The sequence below is a fragment of the Alexandromys fortis genome, unplaced genomic scaffold (assembly GCF_014885135.2).
Source record: "Alexandromys fortis isolate MF-2015 unplaced genomic scaffold, M_Fortis_MF-2015_v1.1 scaffold_50, whole genome shotgun sequence".
Classification (NCBI taxonomy): Eukaryota; Metazoa; Chordata; class Mammalia; order Rodentia; family Cricetidae; genus Alexandromys; species Alexandromys fortis.
Window position 1 is genome coordinate 3,958,838 of NW_026067932.1, and position 17,519 is coordinate 3,976,356.

General features: G+C 42.6%; 1 protein-coding gene across 1 annotated transcript in view; it reads right to left on the minus strand.

Moving 5' to 3' along the window:
• The window catches only part of Cdk17 (cyclin dependent kinase 17), a 72,117-nt gene extending 55,088 nt beyond the window's left edge, over window positions 1-17,029 (minus strand). The window contains exon 1 of the mRNA XM_050145760.1: window positions 16,895-17,029. The gene's annotated coding sequence lies outside the window, so the exon portion shown is untranslated. The remainder of the gene's footprint in view (window positions 1-16,894) is intronic.
• Window positions 17,030-17,519: the final 490 nt, after the last annotated feature.

Consider the following 17,519-nt stretch of genomic DNA (forward strand, 5'->3'; position numbering starts at 1 on the left):
CACACACACACACACACACACACACACACACACTTAATCTTAAAGTTAAAGCCTTTAAGCAGGAATTCTCTCAGCAAACCTAAACCAACACCTTTACCTCTCCTTTCCTGTTTAAGTGTTTGGCAGCTCTTTCATCATGCTACATGTGTGTATATATGTACACACATAAGGGGTACATATGAAAGCAATAGGAAAGACAAACGTAATGTTCCTTCAGGTGCTGCCCACCTTGTTTTTGGAGACAGAGTGTGTCATTGGATTAGAACTTAGCAAGTAGACTAGCCCGGGTGAGTCCCAGAGATCCGCCTGACTCTGCCTCCCAGCGTTAGGGTTACAAATGTGCGCCATCACACCTTGCCTGGCTTTTTACTTAGAACACAGGCTCTGGGTATCAAGCTCACATACTCATGTTTGCAAAGCAGGCAAGCATTACTGAGCTATGAACCCAGCCTTCCTTCATCATTCTTAACAAGGGTTTTTTGGAAGACCGGAAAGATGGCTCAGCAGTTAAGAACCCCAGCAGTTCTTCCAGAGACCCAAGTTCAACTCCATCACCCACAGAGTGGCTCACAACCATCTGTAGCTTTAATTCCAGGGAATCCTACCATCTTCTGACATACTTGGGCATTGCATTACTAGCTAGCCACACATACACCAGCATAACCATTAAATACTAGAACTCTTAAGAGAAACCCATCTAGGCGCATTGGTTTCAAAAGAATCCGTATAATAACTCATGTTTTTTTTTTCTCTGTGTCTGAACTCTTTTTCTGGCTGCAAACTTACATTCAACTGCCTACTTGGGTATCTGAAGCACCAGGTTACAGTTGGGCCCTGTTGCTCAGGAGCAAAAACATTCAGTATCAAATCACACACTCAAAGAATGTATCGTCGCCTGACGGTGGTGGTGGCGCACGCCTTTAATCCCAGCACTCGGGAGGCAGAGGCAGACGGATCTCTGTGAGTTCAAGGCCAGCCTGGACTACAAGAGCTAGTTCCAGGACAGGAACCAAAAGCTACGGAGAAACCCTGTCTCGAAAATCAAAAAAAAAAAAAAAAATGTATTGTCGGGGCTGGAGAGATGGTTCTGTGGTTAAGAGTACTGGCTGCTCTTCCAGAGGACCCTGGTTCAATTCCCAGAACCCACATGACAGCTCACAACTGTCTGTAACTTCAAGATCTGACACTCTCACACAGACATACATGTAGGCAAAACACCAACGCATATTCAAAACAAAACAAAGAATGTATTGTCTTTACAGAAGGAACCAAAAATTTGACTTTTTATTTTCAAGATTGTAGTGGTTCAGCATGGGTGCTAAGAATGAAAGTCTACACTAAGTTTACAGTCTCCGTTAACCAGTTAGTCAGCTGTCAGCAGTAAAATGACCTCACTATTCCAGGAAACCCCTGACAGGAAGATAAGAGTTTCAAATAACTTCATTGTTCATTTCAGGAACTTCCCAAAAAAAATCATGTAAACCAAAGCAGACTATTCAATTTTTCAATAAACAGCAGTAAATGATTGTTCACTTTCCAACTGTTTGACTGTCTGGCCCAGAAAGGCTTGCCTTGCTGTGTCTGTCAACCCTTACACTTCAGCATGATGCTCAATCTACTTGCCGTCAAGCCGAGCACTGAGCACTGAGACACTAGCTGTGAGAACCCTCCCACCAGTCAGCACTCCCAATCTTACCGTCCCTTCCGCTCGGCTCACCCTCACGGCCATGGCACCACTGTCCTGTCTCCCACTCCACTCCACCCACCCACAGACACGCCCCGTAGAAATGGCACTCCTTCACAGGTATAAGTAAGAAAGTCCACAGCTTATTTTTGGTAACACTTTCCAGGAGCAAACATTCTACGGCACTACTGGACAACTTCCCAAACATCTATGAAACATTCAGTTCAGTGGTGCCAGGTTCGCAACAAGCCCTGTTGGAAAATATGAAGACCTTATAAAAGGCTATGCTAAGTCATCACCTACATTAGATGGCATCTGCTCACACAACTAGGTTCAATACCTTGATAAATGAGTTCACTGGTCCACTGATCAAAATTTCTAATTATTAAATACATTTCCAATATCAGAATGAATATAATGCATGAGAATTTATAAGAAGGATGAGAAATACATCAGACACGAGTTTACTCATCTAAGGAAAAATAATCTGAGAAACACAATAGGGAAAAATTGAGTACAGAAGTAATCACCAGTAGGAATAGTCAACAGAAGAAAACTACTAGGAAATGAGGCACAATTTAGTAGTGAAAGAAACCGCAAACAAGTCCTAGCAACTGCAAAACCATCTGTAAACCATGAGTCACAACTGAGAGCAGCTCCTCTTAAACCTCTACAGGACGCTAACAACCCTTATCCATCAAGAGTAGACAGAGCCAGATGTGGTGAGTGATGCCTGTAATCCCACTAGGGATGCTGAGGCAGGAGGATTGCCATGAGTTTGAGGCTGGCCTGAGCTACTACATGAGGCTTTATCTCAAGAACAAAACAGAGGCCAAAGAGATCTGACTCACTGGTTAGGAGTACACACTGCTTCTGCAGAGGGACCAAGTACAATCGGGTGGCTCACAGCCACCTGTAACTACAACTTCAGAACCATCTAACGCCTCTGGCTTCCCTGGGCACCTGCACACACACACACACACACACACACACACACACACAAATAAAAATAAAGAGTAAATGCATGAGCATTTAAAATGCTTCAAGGGGCTGGCAAGGTGACTCCTCAGTAAAAAAACTTACCACCAAGCCCAAGTGGAACCCACACAACGGAGGGAGAAAGCAGCCCCCACAGTTGTCCTGACCTCCAGACATGCCCGTTTTCCCCACCACCACAAATGCACAGATGGAATAATAACAAAAAAATTAAATACTTCAACGATTACAAAGTACTAACTGAAGTATTTGGAACTTAAAATACATCGAAATGTGAAAACAGAAACTGTCTCACTGCCGGCTGAAGGCCACCGACACTTAGCCTGCTGGCAGAGGGGCAGTTGGTTTACTTTAGGGGTGTGGCCCCCGGCAGGTCCACCAGCTCCAGTGGATGGACCACACCCATGCTTAAATGAGCAGCACAACCTGGACTCGGTGGGTTTAGAGAAAGAGAGAGACAGAGAGAAACATGAAATTGGGAGGGGAAGAGGGAGGTGGAGGTGAATATGAGCAAACTATGTTCTTTGTACTTTTCAAATCCTCAAATAATAAAGTGTACTTAAAAAAATGTACATAGTACAAAAACACAGAATTCACTTAAAATTTGGTTGTGATGAAAGATTTTCTAACTACATTTACAAATCAATCATAAAAGGAAAAAAATTATCATTTATTAAAAAAAAGTACACGAAAACAAAAAAATCTCAATTTTTAAAAAGACCATAAACAATCTCTAAGAAAACAAACAAAAAACTAAAGCTGAGATTGCATATATAAAGGACTACTCTCCTAGAGTACTGAGCCAAAAACAGACAGACAAATGACCCGGAAGAAAATGAAAGATCATAAGGGTTCATGGGTGGGGGAGGGGGCAAAACAGCCCATAAACCTATGCAATAAATGATCCAACATCACTGATAAGATGAAAACTGTAACAGCCTGAATCCTACCAGTTATCATCTACCCAACTGCAAAATTCCAGAAATATGGCTACAGACAGATCAGGGCTTTTGAACTGATGGATACAAGTACAAAACAGCAATAGGGCAACGCCTATCAGAAATAGGCAAGCATTTATCGCTTTAAATAAACTCTTTAGAATGCAGAGTCACATAAAAATTACAAATATAGGACACAGAGTTCTCCGACAAGTTCTCCGACGCCCCATATTAGTTACATTGGAATGGCTCCTTAGTCACAGCTAATGAACCAATCGGAACATATTATTATCAACTCAAGTTCACCATTTAATTCGATTTCCTTAGTTGAGTTCCAGGGTCCCATCCAGTTCACACTGTTCTGCAATAACTGCAAATGCTCAGGTTACTTTTGGCCATGACAGGGTCTGACTTCCCTGTTCATGGTGACAATGAAAATTTGAGCAGCACCATTCGAGTATTGTGTAGATTGTTCCTCAATCGGGATCTGACTAGCATTTTCTCACGACTAAACCAGGGTTATAGTTTACAGGGCAGAAAACCACAAAAACGAATCTCGCAACAAAATAGCAACACATTTGTAATTACTGATGCTAATCTTGATCACATGACTAAGAGAGTGTTTCTCAGGTCTGTCCTAGTGAAGTTATTCTTTTTAGACTGCACTCTTTAGAACGAAATCACTATGCGTGGCTTACACTTAAGAAGTACAGAACTAAGACAGAAGTGCTGGTACATGCCTTTGAACTCCGCCCTTGGGGGAGAGAGGTGGATCTCCGAGTCTGAGGGCTGTCCTGGTCTACAGATCGAGTTCCAGGATAGCCAGAGCTACACAGAAAAACCCTGTCTCAGGAAAAAAAGAAAGAAAGAAAGAAAAAGAAAAAACAGAAGAAAAAAGAGGTAAGAAGTTATGTTACACATATATAGCTTCGTTTCTGATTTTGGAATTTTGTATAAGAGATTTATATCAGTAGGAACTCACAGATTTTATGTTCTGGTTAATTGCATGCTAATTTATTTTGGTGCCCCCACCATGCACTCTTTAGCAGGTAGTGACAAATTACTTGGGGTGTTCGAACATTCCTTAATGCCAGCACTGTAACGCCACAGGGTCACTGAAATTTTCACTTCTTTCCCCAGCCCAAGAATTCAGCCATTTCCCCAAGGAGGCCTGGCTCCTTGTCCAGGATAGGCATTGAAAACTGGGAGTGAGTGTTAGCTGAGTGTGCTCGTGCCTGCTGAGGTGTCACCACCTCTCACATCCTCTTACATCATTTAAATGACAGGGCAAGGAAGTCCATGGGACTGTCTTTCCCAAGCACATTCACTGGTGGAAGTGTGTGTGTGTCTGCATATATGGCTATCTAGAGTAAAAACAGCCTTCTCACTAGGAAATGCAACCCTTTAAAGCTACTTCCAGACATCAACACACTCATAATTGCTTATTTAACACTAGAGAAGCGAAACTAGGGAACAACCAAGAATCATGAGGGGCAAAGGATAAAACCACAGGCGAGCTACATAATGCAACACTACAGAGCTATTAACAATAAAACATTTTATCTCAGTATGCAAAGATCTCCAGCATATATTATTCATTTATTTATAGTGTGTGCCAAAGACATCCCTTATAAACTTTTTAACACAGTAGAGGTACTTCAAGCCAAACTCGAGTTGAGTTTAAAACACTGACATGCACACAGATGGTATCATTAGCGAGGTGAGTTAACGACCAACGAACAGCATCACTCCATCCGCTGCACAGGCAGGGAGGTAAAGGTTAAAGGACTGAAAATCATTCACAGAGACATAGTATTTGTATTCTTGATTACAAACGAGGCCATTTTAGCTGAATAAAAGGAACCACAATTTCTACATTTTGTAAATCTATTATTTACATCTCTTATTTGCCACCCCCAATGGCAACAGCAATTTCCAACATAGAGAAACATTATCTAACTGGAAGATAAAAATGGCAGTGTCCACAAATTAAATATCCTTAGTGCTCCTGAGAAGCAGTAAAATCGTTTTCCAGTCTCTGAGGCGAAGCAAACTAGAGTAAAAACAGCATGCTCAATACGCAATGCAAACCGTCCAAGCCACTCCTGAACATCAACATATGACAAGCATTATCCATTTGGCCAGCAAGTGGCCCGTTTGCAACTGCTCATAAAACTTTCCCAAGAATTTCACTCTACAAAAATGTTTAAAATGTAGCTCACTTCAACAAATGAATAAAACCTAAGTTCCTTACTGGGTGTGGCATCTTAAATTGAAACTGTCTCCCACAGGCTCAAGAATTTGAACCCGTGGTCTCCTGCGGGTGGACCATTCAGGGAGGGAATGGGCCTTTAAGAAGTGCAACCTGGCTGGAGGTACAGCCTCACTGGAGGTGAGCAAGCTTTCAGGGCTTATGGCTCTAGACCACTTCTAGTTTGCCCTCTGCTTTCTGTGGTGGTTGAAGATGTAACCTCCCAACCTCCTGCTCTAGCCTCCTCCATCACTGTGGACTCTCCTTCTGGAACCATAAACCCAGATAAAGTCTTCCTTCATATTCTGCTTCTGTTGGTATTATCACAACAAAGTAACAAAACCCTGCAACAAAGTAACAAATGCACTGGGGTTTGAATGTCTCTCTGTGACTTCATCTACCAATAGTCTTCCAAACCACATTTCCTTCTTCCTACTTGGTACTTCTTCACTCTAAATGAATGGGTCATGTTTTACTGAGCTCCTCTTTAAGTAGTAATACCTAGAAAACAGGTAAAAGAAAATATACTCCAATCCTGAAGCAGCTCTTACTGACAGAAAGATATATTTAGAGTTCAAACTTTATAATAAAGAGACAGTTTTGAGGGTAAAAATAGTGATCAATATTCTAGGGAGCTAAGGAGTCAACTGCAGTTTTTCCTTCCATAAACCTTTACACCACCCCCAATCTACATTTTCCCCTACCATTTACAAAAGTGGAAGAAAAAACACATATGCAAACAAACATCAAAAGATTAGGTGGAATAAGATGAAGTGTCTTGCCATACCAGACAGATATAAGGTGCCAATAATTTTAAAAGGTAAAATAAATGTTTTGGTTTTTTTTTTTGTTTTCTTTTCTTTTCTTCTTTCTTTTTTTTTTTTTTTTTTTTTTGGTTTTTCGAGACAGGGTTTCTTTGTAGCTTTAGAGCCTGTCTGGAACTTGCTCTTGTAGACCAGGCTGGCCTCGAACTCACAGAAATCACCTACCTCTGCCTACCGAGCGCTGGGATTAAAGGCATGCGCCGCCACCACCGGCTATAAATGTTTTTAAAAGTAGATGGATCACCCAAAATAACTGCCTCCGTTTAAAAAAAATTATATGGCACAGTTTGAAACAAAACAAAATATTAGAATTAGTTTAAAAAAGGAACTCAAGGACTGAAGAAGGAAAAAAAATTCAACATCCCAGTATCAAATGCAATTGTGAGAAACAAATGTGTGTCTGTGGATTCCTGGGTGTGTGAGGGATGCCATGGTACATGTGTGGTCAGAGGACCTCAGGAACCAGTCCTTACCTTTCACCTGTGTGACACAGGTAAGAAAGAGACAGACCAGCTGCTCTACAAGCTTCCACCGACTCCTGTTTGCACCTCCCATTTCCCAATAGTAACAGCGAACTTGGCACCACAGCCAAGCTTCACGGTGACATAAACTGCTAAGGAGAGCAAAGAGTTAAGTTTGTGGTTTCAGAAGTTTAGGTCACAACAGGAAGAGAGTAATGGAGCATCTCACATCAAGGCAGACCGGAAGCTGAGTACACACAAAGCAAGAAATGGTCAGGGAAAACCTAGCACTCATAATTATGCCCCCAGTGGCCTACTTCTTCTGACTAGGCTCGGCTTTCCACAGTTTCACCACCTCCCAATATTCTAAATGTATCAATGGATTAAACCCATTCATTAGGTCAAAGGCATCATGATCTAACCATCTCTGGAAGCACTCTGACAGACACAGTTCCATTGTTCTTGGTATTTCTCAATCTAATCAGATTCACTGCAACAATTAGTGTCACTAATATGGTTTATCACTGGTTATATTAGTTCAATAGGAAATACCAGAAGACTTAATAAACTTTCATTTGAGAATCCCACTTCTGGGTATTAACATGCCCTAAGGAAATGTGTGTATCTATGTGTGTGTGTGTGGGGGGGGTGTCTCTCATTCAAGTTTTTCATAGGAAAATCTAAAATAGTAAAAGTAAGCATTGTCAAACACTAGAAAATGGTTAGACCTCTTTTGATAGATCAATGTAAACACTACAAACTCATAGCCTCAAAAATTATTTGCTAACTTAAAAAATGTTGCATCACAAAAAATATCTTAAAAATACAAAACCATCTGTGAAAAGAAGACAGCTGGGAATATATGAAGACGATAAGGAATGTAGGAAGTAATTTAGATTACCCAGTTTCTACATTATTATACATTTTAGAAATAATTTTTAAAGCCAGTGTAATTAAGACCATGCATAAAGAAACAGAAAGACACTGATAAGAAACAAACTTAAAGAGCGAAGGAAGGCCTGCCCACTTCAAGAATTCAGGGCAAAATAAATGGAACAGTTTCACACATAAACAAGGATCCTAACTCTTTCTTGCTCCCCCCAAACTGGAAGGTTTTGAGAAAATATGACTGAGTGGTGCAGTTTAAAATCATTTTGTCTTTACTCTAAATTTAATTTGTATACTAGCAGATTTTCCCCTTAGCACAATGCTAAAACTCAAGACTCACCAAGAACTACCCTAGAACACTAGAAATCCAAGCCGCTGTTTGGATTCAGTTGTTCAGGAACTGACCTGGAGACAGAGATAGACAGACAGATGAAGGTGGCAGGCAGACAGACAGGCACGTGTACACACACACACAGGACTTTTTGTTTCTAGTCAACAAGAATATTTTTGAAGTTCAGGTGAAGCCCCCTGGCCTAGAACAAAAGATAATAAACAAGAATACACTAGGCAGCATGCACTCAAGCAGACTTCAGGACTAAGAATAAAGGTAAGACCAGTGTTGCTAAAATTGGCTCCAGGAGCAATTATTCTACTTTTACAAAAAACCTTGAGAGTCACATGCACAGATCATAAACACTGTCTCAAATGTGTAGATGCCAAAGAAGAGGAAACCCACAAGGCTAAGGAAGGGGAAATTATTGCAAGGAAAATGAGCTTGGCCCTCAAGAAACGGTTATGAAACTGTGAGTGCATAACTCCCTCTTCATTCCTAAAGCCTGCTAGATAAGAAACAACCCTGAGTATCCTAGGTGATGTAGTCTCACATCCCTCACCCCCAAGTGAATGAAGACTGCAATGCACACACTCACTTCCAGAGCGACTTCCGCACTGGGCAAGCGCAGTGAGGCATTTTAGAAAACCCAGTTTTAAAATCCATACTATTTTGATCCTTTTGTCTATGAATCACTGATCAACCTGAACAAATCTCTACTACATTATGAAATACAAGGCTCACTCCATTATTGATGAAATAATAAACATAGCAACAAGTGACACAGAAAAATTAATGAACTAAGACTATATATACAAACTATAAATTGAAATATTTGAAAAGCTCTAAATCTCATAAACTATGAAAGTTCACTTTTAAATGTTACATTTTAAACATGATTACTAAGCCATACCCACTGGTATGTAAAATAAGTGTATTAATTATAATAGAACTATACCAGCACAGGTATAAGGCTCAGTTTTAATAGTCTTTCATTTTAAAAGTGAAAGCTCTTTAATTATATTGGGAAACAAACTCTTGACCAATTATAAACACTGACGACTGGGTTGCAAGAACAACACTAAACACCCTGCACAACCCTTTGACTACAATTCTGCAGTTTGTGAGTGCATTCAGGTCCAGCAGCTGAAGAGCCAGATTTCATAAGAAATGAAAGGTTTTAGTTAAGCAGAATTACTCTGAATTGGCCACTGTTTTAGATCTTTAGAAGTAAATAAATACACATATTTAATGTATAAGAATGCGAGTTTTGTATTTTTCATTTGTCTAAAAGAAACCGGTTTTGAGGGCCACCAGCCTTTTCTCTTCATTTGCTCTAACAAGTCAGAACGGCTCACATGTAATTAAAAAGTCTCAACAATGCCAAATTACTACCCCTCTAAGCTGGCCTATAACCGACTTCTAGATTGCTCTCACACAAACACCACCAACCTGGTAGTCCCCGAGAGTCAAAACCTGAAATTATTTTTCATTGTTTCTAGGCCAACAGCTCTGAGCGCACTCTACTAAGTGGTGTGGTGTTTCCCGGTCCCACCAGGCCTCTGAACTGAACAATATAGAAGTGGGGTGTGCAGATGAGGTTACGGAAGGGAAAGACAAAAGAGAGAGACTCACACGGTCCCCGCAGCGGAACGTGTTCAGCACTAAGGAAGACACGAACATTACCAAGACCACGAGCACCACAGCCCCGTCAGAGCAGAATAAGGAAGATGTCGGAGGAAATGACATCCAGGCCTCCAAACTGAGAAGTTTTCTCCAAATAATCATCACAGCATTAAAATATCAATGCCCAAGTTCCCTCATCTTTGCACCCCAGCTCTAATATACAATTTTCATTTTCCTCTGATGCTTTTTTTTAAAAAAAAAAAAAAAGCCCATATAAAATCATACATTAATTTAAAAAGAAGAACTGCCTTGGTTTTGTAAGTAGGTAATTTCTCACACTTAAATAGCTCTTACCAACCTTTGTTTTTATTACTGAAAGTTAACATATGATAAAAACAAATACAAGCCACCAATAAAAAAATACTGCACCATTAAATATATGCTTTGAAAAAACAAATTTTTAAAAAAAAATTAGTGAATAAACTAGATACAGTGAAAAAATAGCTTTGGATATTTTCTTCATTGTTTACAAACATACACGTAAAACTGAGAATTCTTAAAGGTACAGTAACAAGAACATAAAATGGAGAAAGAAAGCTCTAGGAAAGGCAGTGCTGGAGAAAGAGTTATCAGGGAAATGCTTATGTAAGCAAGGACCTGAGTTCATGTTTCTAGAACCCATGGAAAAAGCTGCGCACAGTGCCACCTGCCTACTTCCCAGCGCTGGAGGGTACAGCAGTGTCCTTGGCGCTCAGTGCACTGCCTAGCCAGTCTTGCTGAGAAGATTAACTCTCAGGGTTCAACGATGAAGAAAAAGGTAGCAAACAATAGCACACACGACATACCAACCTCTGGCCTTGGTACATGTGTATGAGTCATGTATACGTACACATATATACAAATACATATACCACACACCAAAAAAAACAACCTTGTCTTTTTAAGTTTTTAGAGACAGAACCTCTCAGTGAAGCTCAGAATGGCTTTGAAATTGCTTCCAATCCTTCTGCCTCACCCACCCCAGCACGGGGATTACAGGTATGTGCCAAGATGAACAGCTAGATGGTTCTTATTATTAATCTTCATGGGGGAAAGTTCCTTTTCACTTTAATGGACCACATACGTTAACCATACTAGTCCACAGTTTCTCTATTCTGAGGATCAATTTTCAATATGAAATTCAGTGGCTATCTGAATAAAAATATGCAAAATTTATACCTTGCTTACAGTAAATTATATCAAAATCAAAAACCAGTAGGTGGTGTGTGTGCGCGCGCATACGTGTTGAAGTTTTTACCAATACTAGTCAAAGGACCCCTTTGATGGCATCATGGATTGGCTCCCAAATATTCCCAGAAGATCAAGTATTAAAAGCTCAGGGCCCGTGCAACAGTGTTCAGACAGTGAGTGGGCCCTCTGGACAAAGACTGGGTCATAAAGGCGCTGATCTCACGAAGGGATTGATCTATTTATGAACTAATAACCTAGTGAGCTGTTGGGAGGCAGTGAAAACTTCAGGAGGAAGGTCAAAGTAAGGAAGTAGGTTCTGGACAGTGCGGCCTCAAAGGATCTAATCTATCTGGACTCTTCCTTCTCCCTGTCCTTTGGCTCCCCCGATGCCAGGAGATTGTCTGCTTTGCTCCACCACACACATGCGCCTCGCCATGATGTCCTAGCTGACCACAGGCCTAGAGGCCAAAGGAGCCAAACAGCCGTGGACTGAAGCCGCTGAACCATGGGTCAAAAGAGCTGTCTCCTCTTATAAGGTGGTTTTCCTACACAGTCTGTCACAGGAATGTGAAACTGGCCAACACAGAAGGCATGCGCTCAAGTCATTTCAATTATACAAATTCAATTAATTTTAATCCATGTAAAATCAAAGTAAATGAACAGACATTCTGAAAAGGAAGTGAATGTATATAAAGCATGATTCAGGGGGAGGGTCTTCTGTGTGCTTCTTAGCATTCACATTCCTTCTGTGTGTCAAAATACCAATAGATCATGATTGAAAAGAAATCTCCACACTAGCCAGAGCAGTTCACACTAACATGGGCTACAAAGCAAAACCGTCTCCATCATCCAAAACAGAGCGCAGGGTGGGGAGGATTGCAGAGCAAATCTACAGACACAGAAGTGCTTTTCTCCAACTTCTCACTGCAGCTGTTGGTGAGCTGCCCAGCATCCCCTCCTCGTAGACACTATGAGCATTCCTGACCGCTTAAACGTGAATTTTGGGTCACTGTAGGGGGAGAACCCTGAAGACAATTACTTCACCTACGGCCTTTGCTTCCTTATTAAGGAAGAAAATAAAAAGGGGGGGCCTACCTAACATAATGGGTTTCCCGAGAGGACTTAACAAAACAATAGTGTTTAAAAAAGTTCGGGACACAACTAATGACAATATCTTTCTCATAGTTTACACTATATACTGAATGTTTGAGTGGCTTCAAATTCATGTTTCGAATTTGACTCACCCACCAGTATAATAGTTTTTGGAGGTGGGTTTGGGGGAATCAGAAGGTGGGCCCTTATAATAGTAGTTATGCCTTTGAAGAAGAAAAACTCTCTCTCCCAAGTTCTTTTCCTCTATCCTCCCCCCTCCCCATCCTTCCTCTCCACCTGCAGGCACCAAACAAAGCACCAGAAAACCACACAGTTAAAACAGGCACCCACAAAGAGGGGAGGCCTCCTGAGAACTTAACCAAACGGGCATTCTGGCAGCTTCAAACTCCTGGAATCAGAAGAGTGAGAAAATACTGTTTTTAGAAGCATCCAACATGTGATACTTTGTTATGGAAGATGAAGCAGTCTAAGATAAGGTGTATCAAAAAATAAAAATATTTTTAGAAGGCAAGATCATTTTCACTAAATCTAAATTAGTTCCCCCAAATCTATCTCCAGGATCTCAATTTGGGGGCCATGCAATCATCCAGTACACAATATGAACTATGAGAAAAAAGCAATTAAACATTAACCGTGTCCTCTGCGAGGCAAGCTATCCTGACGCGCTGGAGCTCTGTAATTCTACCTCCTCAAAACAAGTGTTTACATGGCATGTTACTGCAGACCATAAAACATTAGATTTACTGGCAGATGTTTATTGATTTTCCAAGGTGGCCAGAGGGGAGAGCAAAACATGGCAGAAAGAGAAAGAAAGCCACAAGCCATTTCTTCAGGCCCTTGACTATGCCTTTTTCCAGGTCAGTGTTTTGCAGCTATCAAAAGTAAACAAATACACATATGACATTAAACACCAATTTATTATACTGTGAGCAAAATTATAACAAATCCACTAAGAGCAAGAACCCTTGAAGGCGGGTCTAATCAGTCCTCTCTCCAGGAGTTCAAAGAAATTGGCCACGGGACAGGTTAAATTCGCTAGCAAGCTGCAAAATGGGTTTTCTAATATTTACCAGCGCCATGTAAAGCACATTTTAAATAGCACTGGATCAGCGTTGAAAATGAAAAAATAGCATAATCATTTTATAACATATACTTCAATGGGTATTAAAAAGTTTGAGCAAAACTACCCACTTCAAATTCAAAAGAATCCCAAATCACTCTTCTTTGCATGCACAAAAGGAGAGATCATTCCTAAAATACCACAGAGCCTATTTCTCTAAGTAGGATTTAACAAATAAAGGCCTTTTCCCACCAGCACAGAAACACATTTCTTCAGTAATTATCCACTCCAGAAGGAGAAGACCCATGTAGAAGACTGTCAGAACTATACAAACACTAAAGAACAATAAAGATTCAGAATGTAACATCTTTTAAATATCCAAGACTATGAGACAATAACAAAGGAAGCAGGCAAAAAGTACTGTGTTCAGATAGCTTTTTAATATTAGGGGACATCATCACCTCCCCTTTTTGAATAGCTTCCTCTGCAGCCACAATCGCTTTTGTCCTGGGCACTGCTGTACAGCCCGCAACTCTGTTTCATCCATGAAGGAAAAGGAAACTGTATTGCTGAAAGCCAGGAGGAAAACAAGCCATATACACTTCCCTTCATAATTGTAGGCCCAAGACAGTATCTGAAAACTATATGTATCCAAACATACATTAAATCCCTATAGTCAACACAGCAAAGCTATGATACAAGACAAAAAAAATTTTCTGCTTTCTAGTTTATGCAGAACCAACGACTTATAAGCCATTATAAGCTATATAATATAGCATATATTATATAGCATCATCATATAGCATCAAAGCTAACAAACATTTAATTAATTCTTCTAATTTCATCTTTCCTTACTATCTACATAGCTATCTTTTTGTTCTGATAACAAACTTGTATAGGACAGGTTATATACTATGTTATATAGTTAACATCAAGTTACTTTCTTAGGCCTGAGTACAAGTATGGGAACAAACTACCTATTTTTCAAAAACCCATTTTAGTAATAGGGAAATTATGATATTAAAAAGACTTTAATTCTGCATTTTTCCTGGATGTAAAAGTAATGTGAAAATTTGGGCAAAAAATAAACAACCCACAATCCAGAAACATTTATTAGGTTTCTGATAAATTTCCTCATAGGAACACTAATTTTTATTATCTAAGTAGGCACTAAGTATACAGAAAAAATGTACATGATTTTTAATAAGCATATTAAGCACCAATTAATAATGTGGCCTGTTAGTTTCACAAAGGTTTCTAAAATATTTTGGTTGGGGGAGTGGGGGGGAGGATAGGAAGTTGAAAAATGCAGACTAATCCCCAGCTGAAATACCTAAAATTTTAAAGTCAGCGAATTGCAAGATATGGGTGTTATTACTGGACAAATCATACTACCTACACTAAACAGAATTTATTTTTATTTTCTTCTCATTCATATTTTCAGTAACGTTTTCATTTTCTTTGCAAAAGTAGTTAAAACTCCTGCTTGCATAGGAATTTTAAAATACGCATCATCATCATTATTATTACTGCTATTATTATTACTATTACTATTTGAATGATGTGTGTGGGTACGGGCATGTGGAAGTCAGAGGACGACTTTGTGGAGTTTGTGCTCTCTTTCCATCTTTGCCTGTGTTCCCGGGATCGAATTCAGACCCTGAGACAAGCACCCTTCTCTACCAAGCCTACCCGCCAGCCCTTGCATTGGGATTTTTCAAAGGCTCAGCAGCATTTCTTTGAAGGACAGCATTCACACAGTTAATACTTCTGGCCTATGAGATGGTTTGCCAGATACAAGAGCAACACTCTTCACATTCCTATATCCACTCTCAAAACATTTAAAAAAAAAATGGAGTCCTCAGTTATACTGTCTTCCTTTGTTGGAAGCCACTGCTTATGCAGATGTAGAATGACAAAAACCAAAATGACTTCATTAACAAAGCGACACTTCACTTAATATATACGCCAACTCCTTAGGATCATAAAGGAGCAAAATAAGCTGGGTGGTGGTGCACTCCTTTAATGCCGTGGGAGGCAGAGGCAGGTGGATCTCTGAGTTCAAGGCCAGCCTGGGCTACAGAGCTAGTTTCAGGACAGGCTCCAAAAAACTACAGAGAAACCCTATCTCAAAAAAAAAAATAAAATAAAAGAACAAAATAAAACTAACTATATGACCACCCGCAATTTTCTCTCATATTTCTAGACTCAAAGGTTTAAGTCAATCCATCTGATCAGAGGTCTCACTCATTTTCTTCTGCTCACAAAGCGAATCTCAAACAGTCACTTAGATTTTACTTAGATAATCTTGCACAAATGTCGTTTAAAAATCCAACAAAGGCTCAGAAAAAGAAAAAAAACAGTAAAGTTGGGAGGCAAGAACTGTCTGCCTTTAAGTCAAGCATTTCCTGTGAAGTGACAGGTCTGCTACCAGGAATACACTTTGCTGGCCAAAGGAACGGTCAAGACTCCAAACAAAATCTGCCACTTGTGCCTTGGAAATCAATTTGGCTTGGGAGGCGCTAAAACGGGACCACTGACGCGTCTTCGATGGCCACAAAAATTAACATAAGGGAGAGGCGCCACGGATTTCAGCTAAACGCTCTAGCCATTTTTGAAGAAGAAAAGCTAATTGTTAATGGCCATGTGACAGACACCGTAGATCCCAGAAAGGAAAGGGTGGGGGGAAAAAGAGGAGAGTTCAAGGCAGTTCAGGGTCAGAACGAGTCCGGCATCCTGTCATTAGCAAACGTTCCCCTAGATGAAGGCAAAACACCGCTTACCCCAGAAGGAGTGGGTGAAAAGTAGGGGAGAGAACGAGTGGGAAAGAAACCACAGGGGAAGGCGATGTGGCAGTGCGGGGGTGACGTGAGGGAGGACAATCCGGGGCCACCCAGCTGACAAACACTGAAACACTGCGAAAAGCGACTGCAGCCGAGACGACGGTGGAACCCTCCCCCCCCCCTCCCCACCATCTCCCGGGTTCTCTGGGTTTCCCACAGTCCCTCCGCCTCCGGTAGGAGCGACACTCAGGGGTGTGACCCGCCAGCCAGAGGGGCTGCCCGCCCGGAGCTTTGTGTGGACCCGTTCCCCACGCGAGGGCTCCTCCCCCGCCGAGCAACCCACCGGCGCGCAGCCACCGCGTCTCCAAGGAGCCTGCAGCGCCCGCGTCCTCGCCCACTCCCGCCTCCCCCGCCCGCGCCCCGCGCCTCCACCCGGGCCCGGGGGACCTTTGTGTCTATGGGGACTTTCCGCCTCTTCCCCTCCGCCGCCCCGCGGGGCCACCGGCCTCCCAAGGAGCCCCCAATCGGCAGCCACCTCCGGTGACGACGGCAGCCCTTCGCCCCCCCCCAACCACCTCCACCTCAGCCTCCCCCAGCTCGGCACCCCCGCAGCCCACGCCGCGCGCGGACACGCGACCGACACCGTCCCCGCCCGAGCGGCAGGCTTGACAGGCGTCGCGATCCCCTGCCGACCCCGCCGCCAACTCACCAGCAAGTGCGGGGGGACACGGACTCCTCCGGGCGGGCGAGCGGATGCAGGTCCGGTGGTGGCGGTGGCCGCGCAGAGGCGCCTCAGCCTCAGGCCTCCCCCCCCCCCACCTCGCGCCTTCCGCTCCGCGAGGGCCGCCGGCCGCCTCACGCGTGCTCGAGCCCCCCGCTCAACATGGCTCCCGGGCCGTGGAGTCACACGGACGGCCCAGTAGTCCCTGGTCGTGGAGCCCGGGGCGGAACGGGGCGACACGGGGCGACCGCGGGGTGCAAGGGAGAGCGCAACCGCCGCTCTCGTTCGTCTGCGTGCGCGTCGCTTTCTCTCGCTCGGCGGCGGCTGCGGCTTGACGCCTCCGCCTGTTCTCCGGAGCGAGCGAGAGAGGAAAAAAAAAAAAAAGACTTTTATTGAAACGATCCAACCAGCGGCGGCGGCGAAGAGCGACCGACTGCGGGTGCTTCCCCACCCCCGCCTGCACGGCTCGCCTGGGGCAGCGCGACCCCTGCCGGCGGCGGCGGGGAGGGGCGGGGCCTAGCTGGGGCGGGGCCTAGCTGGGACGGGGCGGGGTCTTGGAGGGGCGGGGTTGTCCCAGGAAACTCGCGCAGCAAGCCTGGCTTCCAACACAACG